Genomic DNA, 9,375 nt, shown 5'->3' with positions numbered 1-9,375 from the left:
CACTTAACTGAATTTGTAATAATAGTTGTTGTGGAAACTTCTGGACAATCTGTTTCGCTCAGTGCCGCGCCCCGATGATTCCGCCATCGGTTGGGGTGTGACAGATTGGTATCAGAGCCATAACTATAGGGAATTAGGCAGACACGACCTAGTCCGGGTCGCTGTCTTAAGAACCTAGACTATAGTTAGGAACCATCAGACCCAGTTTATGTGCTTGATTCTGCGATCTTTCCTTATCACTGCACTCGAGTTTTCAAATAAAAGTCGGTAGGTTTAGTTGGGAATAGGTGTGAGAGCCGCAAACTCCTGACCAAGCTGCCTGACTTATGCTGATTTTATTCGTTTATTCATGCTCATCTCATTATTTTCACCAACAAACCAAGGAGGTTATGCCAAATCAGGAGTGACATCCATATTTTGACTAATAACCTCCTTTATTTTATTAAAAACAAGGAAGAAATTGCTAAGCCAAGGGGTGAAACCCTGACCTTGGCAGTTTGTTCTGGACTTTATTTATCTCACCAAGGCTACGACGGACTCCATCGACCTGAACTCACAAGTATGACCTAGGGAACATGTGTGGAATGCCCAAGAATCGAGGCAGAAACACGACCTCTAGAGTCGAAAGTGACGACAAGTCTACTGTGAATAGTCGAGTTGCCTTGGGTAGTCAAAGTCTAGTAGCCGCAGACAATCTATCTCTCGATTTTATGTGTTTCGATTCTGATAACCGCAACCGCGTACTCTGATGACTCGTTGAATTTTTGTGTGTTTATGTGTGCTTTCCCTGTTCTGTGTTTATATTTGGGATGTTATTCGATTTTGCTATCATTTCGATCGACGCACACGACTCGTACTGTTATTCTATCCCTAATCGATCCCCAGTTATCGCAAAACTAGACGGTATCATACTATGTTATGCTATACGACTAAGTTAGACTATACTCTACGATGCTATTCGATACGATATTCGAACGACACGCGAGCTTTGAAGGATAGGTTTCTGTATTCTGACTACCTCTGTAATCAAATAGGAATACGCTCTGTGTGTATGTGCTTCTGTGCTTCTGTGCTTCTGTGTTCTAAGTGTTTCTGTGCTTATGTGTATCTGTGGTTATGTGCTTATGTGTTTATGTGATACGTGTTTCGACGTGATTCTAAGCTTTAGATAGTAGTAGACGTGTGAGGTGAGATTCGATTTCGTTGTGTTGAGACTCGTGACGATGTCTAATGCAGACCATGTCGTCGTCTGGATCCCGACCCCGAGCCCCACTTACCCGCCAGGAAAAGAGGGACAGACGTCTCGCTGCTATCATCTCCAAAACCGTGGCAAAAGCTGTGAGTGAGGTGTATGAAAATGCTAGCAAGTCGTCAGAAGAATCCCGAGCCGAAATCCCTAAGGATTCAAGCAAGGCTGCTTTCAGCTTCAAGAAGTTCAAAGCATGCGGACCAAAAGAGTTTACTGGCGAAGATGGTCCGACAGCCATGTTTCACTGGTTCGACTCAGTCGAAGTCACTCTGCGCCAGAGCGGATGTCCTAAGCATCTCCGTACTCTCAATGCTACAGGCGTCTTCCAGTCCCGTGCTTTAGACTGGTGGACGACCGAACGAAACAAGCGCGGAAATGATGCTGCTTACGGGCTATCATGGAAGGAGTTGAAAGCGATTATGATCGAAGAATTCTGCCCTCCTCATGAACGCCAAAAGCTGGAGGACGAGTTCTGGGGAATCAAGTAGAAGGATGGAGACAACGCTGCTCTCACTGCTCGCTTCAAGCAGCTTAGCATTATCTGTCCTGATCAAGTCAAGACCTCAGATCAAGCCATCAAGAAGTACATCCGAGCTCTACCCGACTGTGTAGCCGATTTTGTTCACGCCACCAAGCCAGCAGCGATCGAAGAAACCTACCTACTCGCCGCTGAGATCAACGATAAGCGAGTCAAGTCTGGTTTTTGGGACAAGCAAACCAAGTCCCTGCATCAAGCCACTGCAACACCCACCGACTCATCTGCTCAACCCTCCAAGTCTTCAAGAAGGAAGAAGAAGAACAACAACAACAGCTCCAGCAACAAGAGCTGTGCTGCCGCAACCACCGCTGCTCCCCTACAATCTGTACCAGCTCAACAGCAGCAGCACCAGCGTTCAGCTCCAGTGATCAATGCACCGCCAGCAAAGCGTGCATACACATGCCCTCACCCACTCTGCCCGACATGTTCGTATCATCATCCAGTGGGTCTAGCTTGTCGTTTTTGCGCTCACTGCAACCTCTACGGTCATTTCACTGTGAACTGCCGTTATGGTCCCCGACAAGCCCCAGCTCAAGCCACCGTCAACCAAGCTCTACTCCCTGCTCCTCAAGGCCAACCAGCTGCTCCAGCACCAGCAGTCAATGCTCGAGTCTGCTTTGCATGTGGTGACCCTAACCACTTTGCCAACAGATGCCCGAACAGGGTAGTCAAGCAAGAGCCCCAGCAGCAACAGCAACAACAGCAGCCTCAGCAGCAGCAGCAAGCAGCCCATGCCCGAACTTTCAATCTCAATGCCCGCCAGGCTCAGGCGGATAACAACGTGGTTAATGGTACGTTCCTAGTGAATGGTATTTATGCATCATGTTTGTTTGATACTGGAGCCGATAACTACTTTGTGTCATTTGAATTCGAGAAGCTCCTTAGTCGTAAGCGCTCTTATCTATCCTCGTCATTCGAAGTCGAAGTTGCTACAGGGAGAACTAGTGCCGTTAACTCAGTACTCCGTGATTGTACTCTCGAATTCAACAATCACATCATTCCGATCGACCTTATTCCGATGCAACTCGGAAGTTTTGATGTCATAATCGGCATGGACTTTCTTCGTGAAAACCATGCTGAAGTTGTGTGCTTTGAAAAGATGATTCGATTCTCGCTCGCGAATGGTGATCTCCTATGTGTATACGGTGAAACAACGTCGAAAGGTCTTAAGCTTATGTCGTGTATTCAAGCCAGCAAGTATCTCCGCAAGGAATACCGAGCCTTCTTGGCCAACATCGTAGTAGCGGAGAAGGGAAAGAAAAAGAAAGTTGAAGTCAAAGATGTTTCAGTGGTTTGTGAATTTCCTCAGGTGTTCCCGGACTACCACCAAGTCGTGATATCGACTTTCGTATCGACCTCATTCCTGGAGCTAACCCCGTTGCCAAAGTCCCTTATCGACTCGCTCCATCCGAAATGCGGGAACTTTCGAACCAACTCCAAGAATTACTCGAAAAAGGCTTTATTCGCCCAAGCACCTCTCCTTGGGGCGCGCCAGTCCTTTTCGTCAAAAAGAAGGACGGGTCATTCCGGATGTGCATTGATTATCGGGAATTGAATAAGCTAACCATCAAGAACCGATACCCTTTGCCACGAATTAACGATTTGTTTGATCAACTACAAGGTGCAGCATGCTTCTCTAAGATCGATCTACGTTCAGGATACCATCAGCTACGGATTCAAGAGGAAGACATTCCTAAAACCGCTTTTCGAACCCGTTATGGCCATTACGAATTTGTTGTTATGCCCTTTGGTTTAACCAAAGCACCCGCGGTTTTCATGGATCTGATGAATCGCGTGTGTAAGCCATACCTTGACCGTTTCGTCATCGTGTTCATCGACGATGTCTTGATTTATTCCAAATCGAAAGCCGAACATGCGCAACATCTACGTTTGGTTCTCGAGTTACTCCAAGGGAACCAACTCTATGCCTCCAAGTGCGAATTCTGGTTGGAGGAGGTTCAGTTTCTGGGTCACATAGTGAATGGTCGGGGTATCCATGTCGATCCTGCGAAGATTGAAGCTGTCAAAAGCTGGATTACGCCTAAGAACCCGTCAAAAGTCGCCTACAGACTCGAATTACCGGAGGAACTCAGTAACGTCCACCCGACTTTCCACGTCTCTAACCTCCGAAAATGCCTTGCTGATCATGATCTAATCGTACCACTCGACGATCTTCAGGTCAACGAAACGTTACACTTCGTGGAAAAGCCTGTCGAAATCATGGATCGCCAAACCAAGCAGCTCAGGCGCTCTCGCATCCTGATCGTAAAGGTCCGATGGGAAGGCAAACGAGGCGCGGAGTTCACTTGGGAACTCGAAAGCGACATGAAGGCCAAGTACCCGCAGTTGTTTAAATAAATAGATCTGAAGTATCAAATTGGTAAATCACGGTGTCGTGTAGCCTTCGAGCCTAATTTCGGGATGAAATTCCCTAAACAAGGGGAGGCTGTAACACCCCGTGTTTTCGAATGTCAAAGTCAAAGTCCAAGTCAACTTTGACTTTCTTTTACTGTAGATAGTCGATTTTGTGTTTTAGTTGTATTATGTGGAGTAAGTGTTGTAATCAGCAAGAACCGAAGTAATCAAATGTGTTTTAATGCGAATCGATCTACGATTGTGAATGATAGGAAGTAACAATGCGATAAAGTAAATCAATCAGTAATCAAGCTAATCGATCAATCAATCGAACTCGAGACTCGAATTACGCGAATTGTGATATTATTTTACGTGTGTGTGTGCCTTATGTGTTACTTGTGCGTGCTTACTTTATGTTTGGTGTGGTATTCAAGCAAATTAATCGAAAATCAAATCGAAACTCGAAAAGCAATCAAACTCAATCGAAACCGACATCGAAACGTGACTTATAGAAGATTGTATGTTAGATATAGTGGTTGGGATTAAAAGTAATTTGACAAGGAACTCTATCATATCCATATCATCGTCCATCGAAATCGAAACGTCGAAAAACATCGCAAAATACTCGAAGTGCGTGGCGGATCGAACAGGAAGCATCCTGATCGAACAGGCCAGCCGATCGGCTAGCATTTTGCCAGCCGATCGAGCAGCCCACTCGATCGGAGCTCCCAGCCGATCGGCTGCCACTTTCCTCTTTTGGAAGCCTATAAATAGGGCTGTCATTGTCAAACCTTCCATTTATGGAAAGCTCTGACCGAACCAGCTATCTTCTTCACCTTTTCTCAGATTTCTCTCAATCCCGGTAAGTTTTCACTCTAATTCTTATACGTTCTTAATCATTACTTGATTCTACACCTTTCTATCTTTCAAAACTTGAATTCTAACCGTGAAATCACCAAGATCTAAGTGTTCTTGGGTGATGTCATCATGGTGTTCTTAAATAACTTCAAGCTTTGGCATCATTCAACCATGGATAGCTTAGATCTAACCGATTTCCACATAAACCAGTTAAGATCCATCAAAGATCTAAACATTTTCATGATGTGAAGGATTGAAAGAAGGATTTCCAACTTTCTTTCAACTCTTTTACACTCAATGCTTTCAAACCGATAGAAACGGAGCTTGCACCGGCTAACTAATCATTCAAATAGTTAAAAGGTTCAAGACTCAGATTCTATGAACAAGGTTCACCGATTTCGGGTTAAACTCTAAACCGACATTCCGAACCGTTCACCGGCCGGACTTGGGTGATTCCTGTTCGAGCCAAGGGAACAAGTAGGAACGGAGGTTATCATAGTTCAACACATTGTCAAGTTACCTTGAAAGAATGACAAATAAACAAACAACCAAGTGTTAGACGAAAGGCCGACCAGGTCATAAATGCTGGCCGAACGGCTAGGCTGTTCGAACAGCCCAGCCGATCGGACATGCCGGCCGATCGACCGGGCCAGCCGATCGGCTAGCACATGGTCCCACACTTCCAAACTTTTGAAGTATAGTATTGACGAAGTGGTGTTCGATCGAATGGGTCACTCGATGGGTAAACATTATTGTTCGGATCATGAGATACTATGCTTCAACACTTAATCGTTTTCACAACTCGTTCGTAGTAGGGAATGTCAGCCGATCGAACAGACTGTTCGATCGAGTGACATTCAGCGAGGACCACTTCTGAAATTCCTAGCCGATCGAGTGAGCTAGCCGATCGAGTGAGCTAGCCGATCGAACGAACCGTTCGATCGACCGACTTGAAAGGTAGGAACACTTCAGTGTTCTCAAATGCTGCAACGAAAACTTCAAAAGTTCAAATCCTCGAACACAAACACACCAGAGGAAGAAACAATCCACTCGAATGGTCCAGCCGATCGAGCCAACCGGCCGATCGAACAGGACTGTCCAAACCAATGTACCAGCCGATCGAACGGGCCGTCCGATCGAACCTGCCGTTCGATCGACCAGCCCATTCGATCCATCCACACTTGTTTACTTTTCCGCGTTGCTTATCGTTGTGCTACCAAACTATTCAGGCTAATCTTACTCTCAGTGCTCCCTTCAATCCACAATCAATCACTGTGAGTATACTCGATCCCTTTTTGCTTTTAGCACTTTTGGGTGTTACATACGTTACCTATCAAATCACAATCAAACACACACTATTTGAACGCTAACCGAATGCATGTGCTATGTGACTAAATGAATGCTGTTTATTATGTTTACACGTGGAGTGCTATCTACCTGCCTTAGCAACATAGTACTATAGTTTGGACTCAGCACCCGTTCACACGGGGGTTGTTAAGGACAATTACTTGCATGGATTACGGTGGTAATCATGTATTGCGAACCGTCTCGGACGGTCAACCCGCAGTCGTTGGTACCGATGGTCCCATGTCGATAATTAACATGCATCGTTTTCCTCTGCGTACGTGCCTGGTTATGCGTAAACTATTCGAACTCTATATGCTATTATCAAACTTGTGTGCTCACCTTTACATTTTATGTATTGACTTTATTTTAACGTATGTGACAGGTAATTAGGATGCTTACTTGCTAGGAAAGCGAGGCAATAATAAAGCTTTAGAGCCCATCTAGCAGTTGTAGGTCGTAGCCTACCTAGGGGTCTCTAGAAGCGAATAAACTATAGCCATGGAGCCGTTGGAGTTGTTCGATCAAGCATCTATGGCATTAGTTGTCTGTAGATCTTGTCCGGACGAGTCTTAATGACTCTGGGCAGTACTTCTAAACATTTGGTTTGTAATAAATTGAATCTGAGTTGTCGAAACAGTACTATTTGTTTAGTTGTATTCTATGATAACTTGTTTATTTATTTGGGATACGGTATGGGACGTATCACTTAACTGAATTTGTAATAATAGTTGTTGTGGAAACTTCTGGACAATCTGTTTCGCTCAGTGCCGCGCCCCGATGATTCCGCCATCGGTTGGGGTGTGACACTAATATTCATGTAAGAACACAAACTTAATACAATTAAACAACAGGTTTTCAACCACGTATCAAAACGTCGACCAAGTAGGGTTGCTCCCGTCGGTTAGATAGTACCCATGTTTGTATGAGTGTCCATCCATTCACATTAAATGGACACTTATGTGTGGTTTCATTCCATTGAATGAGAAATATTGGAGATTGCTGGAGAACATTGATGTCGTTGTTTGACCCAGACGATCCACAATACGCATGCCAAAACCATAAATCCTATCACGCAAGCGTTTCAAGCATCACCGTTGGGTTTTTTTTATCACCTCTAGTATATTGGCCTCGCAACGCAGTGGGACACATTCTCCAAATTAGTTGTGTACAGTCGATGCTACCCATCATCCCAGAAACATGATGCTTTTCTTCATGTGATTGGTACAAAACCTTAACATCGTGGCTTATCGGTCTACGCAAGAACTCATTATCGTATAAGTGAATAATAATGTTGCAGAAAAATTGTAGGCATTCCCATGAAGTCCTTGCAGACATACACAAATACTCATTGTTTACGTCAAGAGTATTACCAGTCGTGAGTTGTTTAACGACATATGTGATTTTTTTTTGTAACAGAGTAACACACTTTTTTAGCCTATCATCTACGCCCTATTGAAATCAATTTAAACCGTGCATATAGGTTACCAACAATGTTTAGAAACAAGCGTTCCAACATATGAAACCATTGACGGAAAATAACCTCATTGTATTTTAGGTCCTCCCCAAAATAATCTTCCATAAGAACTAAGAACTTGGGGATCCTTTTCGCGGTCACATGCCATGGTTCTTTTAGTACATGCTGAAGTTGTTGTGTCTTCCTCTTCGACTTGCTCGATGAGATCCTTGAATAAATGTATGCTACCATCGTTTGATAATATATCACTATTGGAATCATTGGGCCAAATGAATAAGTCGATGTCATCGTATGAGAAATTAGCAATGCTGTTGGGTAATTGATAAAATTGAGAGGATTAGAGGTTTATGAATGGTGGATAATTTGATTGATAAACGATTATGGTAGAATGGTTGGGTATTTAAATTATTTTTAAAGTATTTATTTATTTATTTGTTTTCAACACCCTAACGGTCATATTGATCACTCCAAATGGTCATATTGACAAGAAAGTCGTTGCTTCCTCTACCCTCGTTTGTAACCCGCCAAGCCTACTCGTATGGGCGGGGGTGGTGTACCTGGCAAGGGTAACAACCCTCGAACCCAACCCGTATAATGCCCCATCCACCTTAGAGCGTGTAATTATTAAGTTTTAAAAAGTTAGATTACGTGTGTTTTGAAATGTTCACATCATTTTCGACGTTGAATTGAAATTTTCAAAAACGTAAGTTGAGTGGTGAACTTGGTCTACAATAGATAGATAATGATTGATACATAAATAAATAAATACTAAGAAAAAACTATAACTAATATATAGAAACTTAGGCTACGCGGTATGGGGACAGGCATAGGGCTGACAGGCTCCGGCGCCGGGCCAGCACATCGCACCTAGGGCCGGCCCCATCGTCTCCGTCATGCCTCCGACGCCCAAGAAGGGCCTGGTCTCTCTTTCTTTTCTTCTTTATACACACACATATACATACATGCACATATATGTATATTGAGATCCATCCTCCACACCCTAGGTCCATCCCCTTTAGGCCCATCCTCACACCCGCTTACATGGACGCCTACGTGGTGGAGCATCCTTTAAGAACTACCCTCATTCACACCCCATAGTCTTATGGATCACTTATATATCCAAGATTAACGGCCGACATAAAGTTGAATTTAAAAAAAGCTTAAGGTATTTTATGATTCACATTTGTTTGATAACTTCTGTGGCCAGGGCTAGGGATGTGTTCGGTACCGAACCGGTACCGGAACTGAAAGTACCGGTACCGAAAATACCCAAAAGTAGGTATCAGTACCAGTACCAATATACCCGGTACGGTATGGTTCGGTACCGGTACGGTATCGGTATTTGAGGGTAAAACCAATAAATACCGGTACTGTACCGAACCGGTACCGAAAATGTCAAAAGTTGGTACCGAAAATGTACCCCGTTCGGTAAATTCGATACCGGTACCGGGTACCATTTGCTCATCCCTAGCCAGGGCTATATAAAAATGTAATATAAAATATATAGATCGTAAAATAATAAGTTTAATAAAATAGAACTTACAATAAGATCTA

Source organism: Helianthus annuus, chromosome 7 (assembly GCF_002127325.2).
Source record: "Helianthus annuus cultivar XRQ/B chromosome 7, HanXRQr2.0-SUNRISE, whole genome shotgun sequence".
Taxonomy (NCBI): domain Eukaryota; kingdom Viridiplantae; phylum Streptophyta; class Magnoliopsida; order Asterales; family Asteraceae; genus Helianthus; species Helianthus annuus.
The sequence above is the reverse complement of the archived record's forward strand: the minus strand, read 5'-3'. Positions refer to the sequence as shown.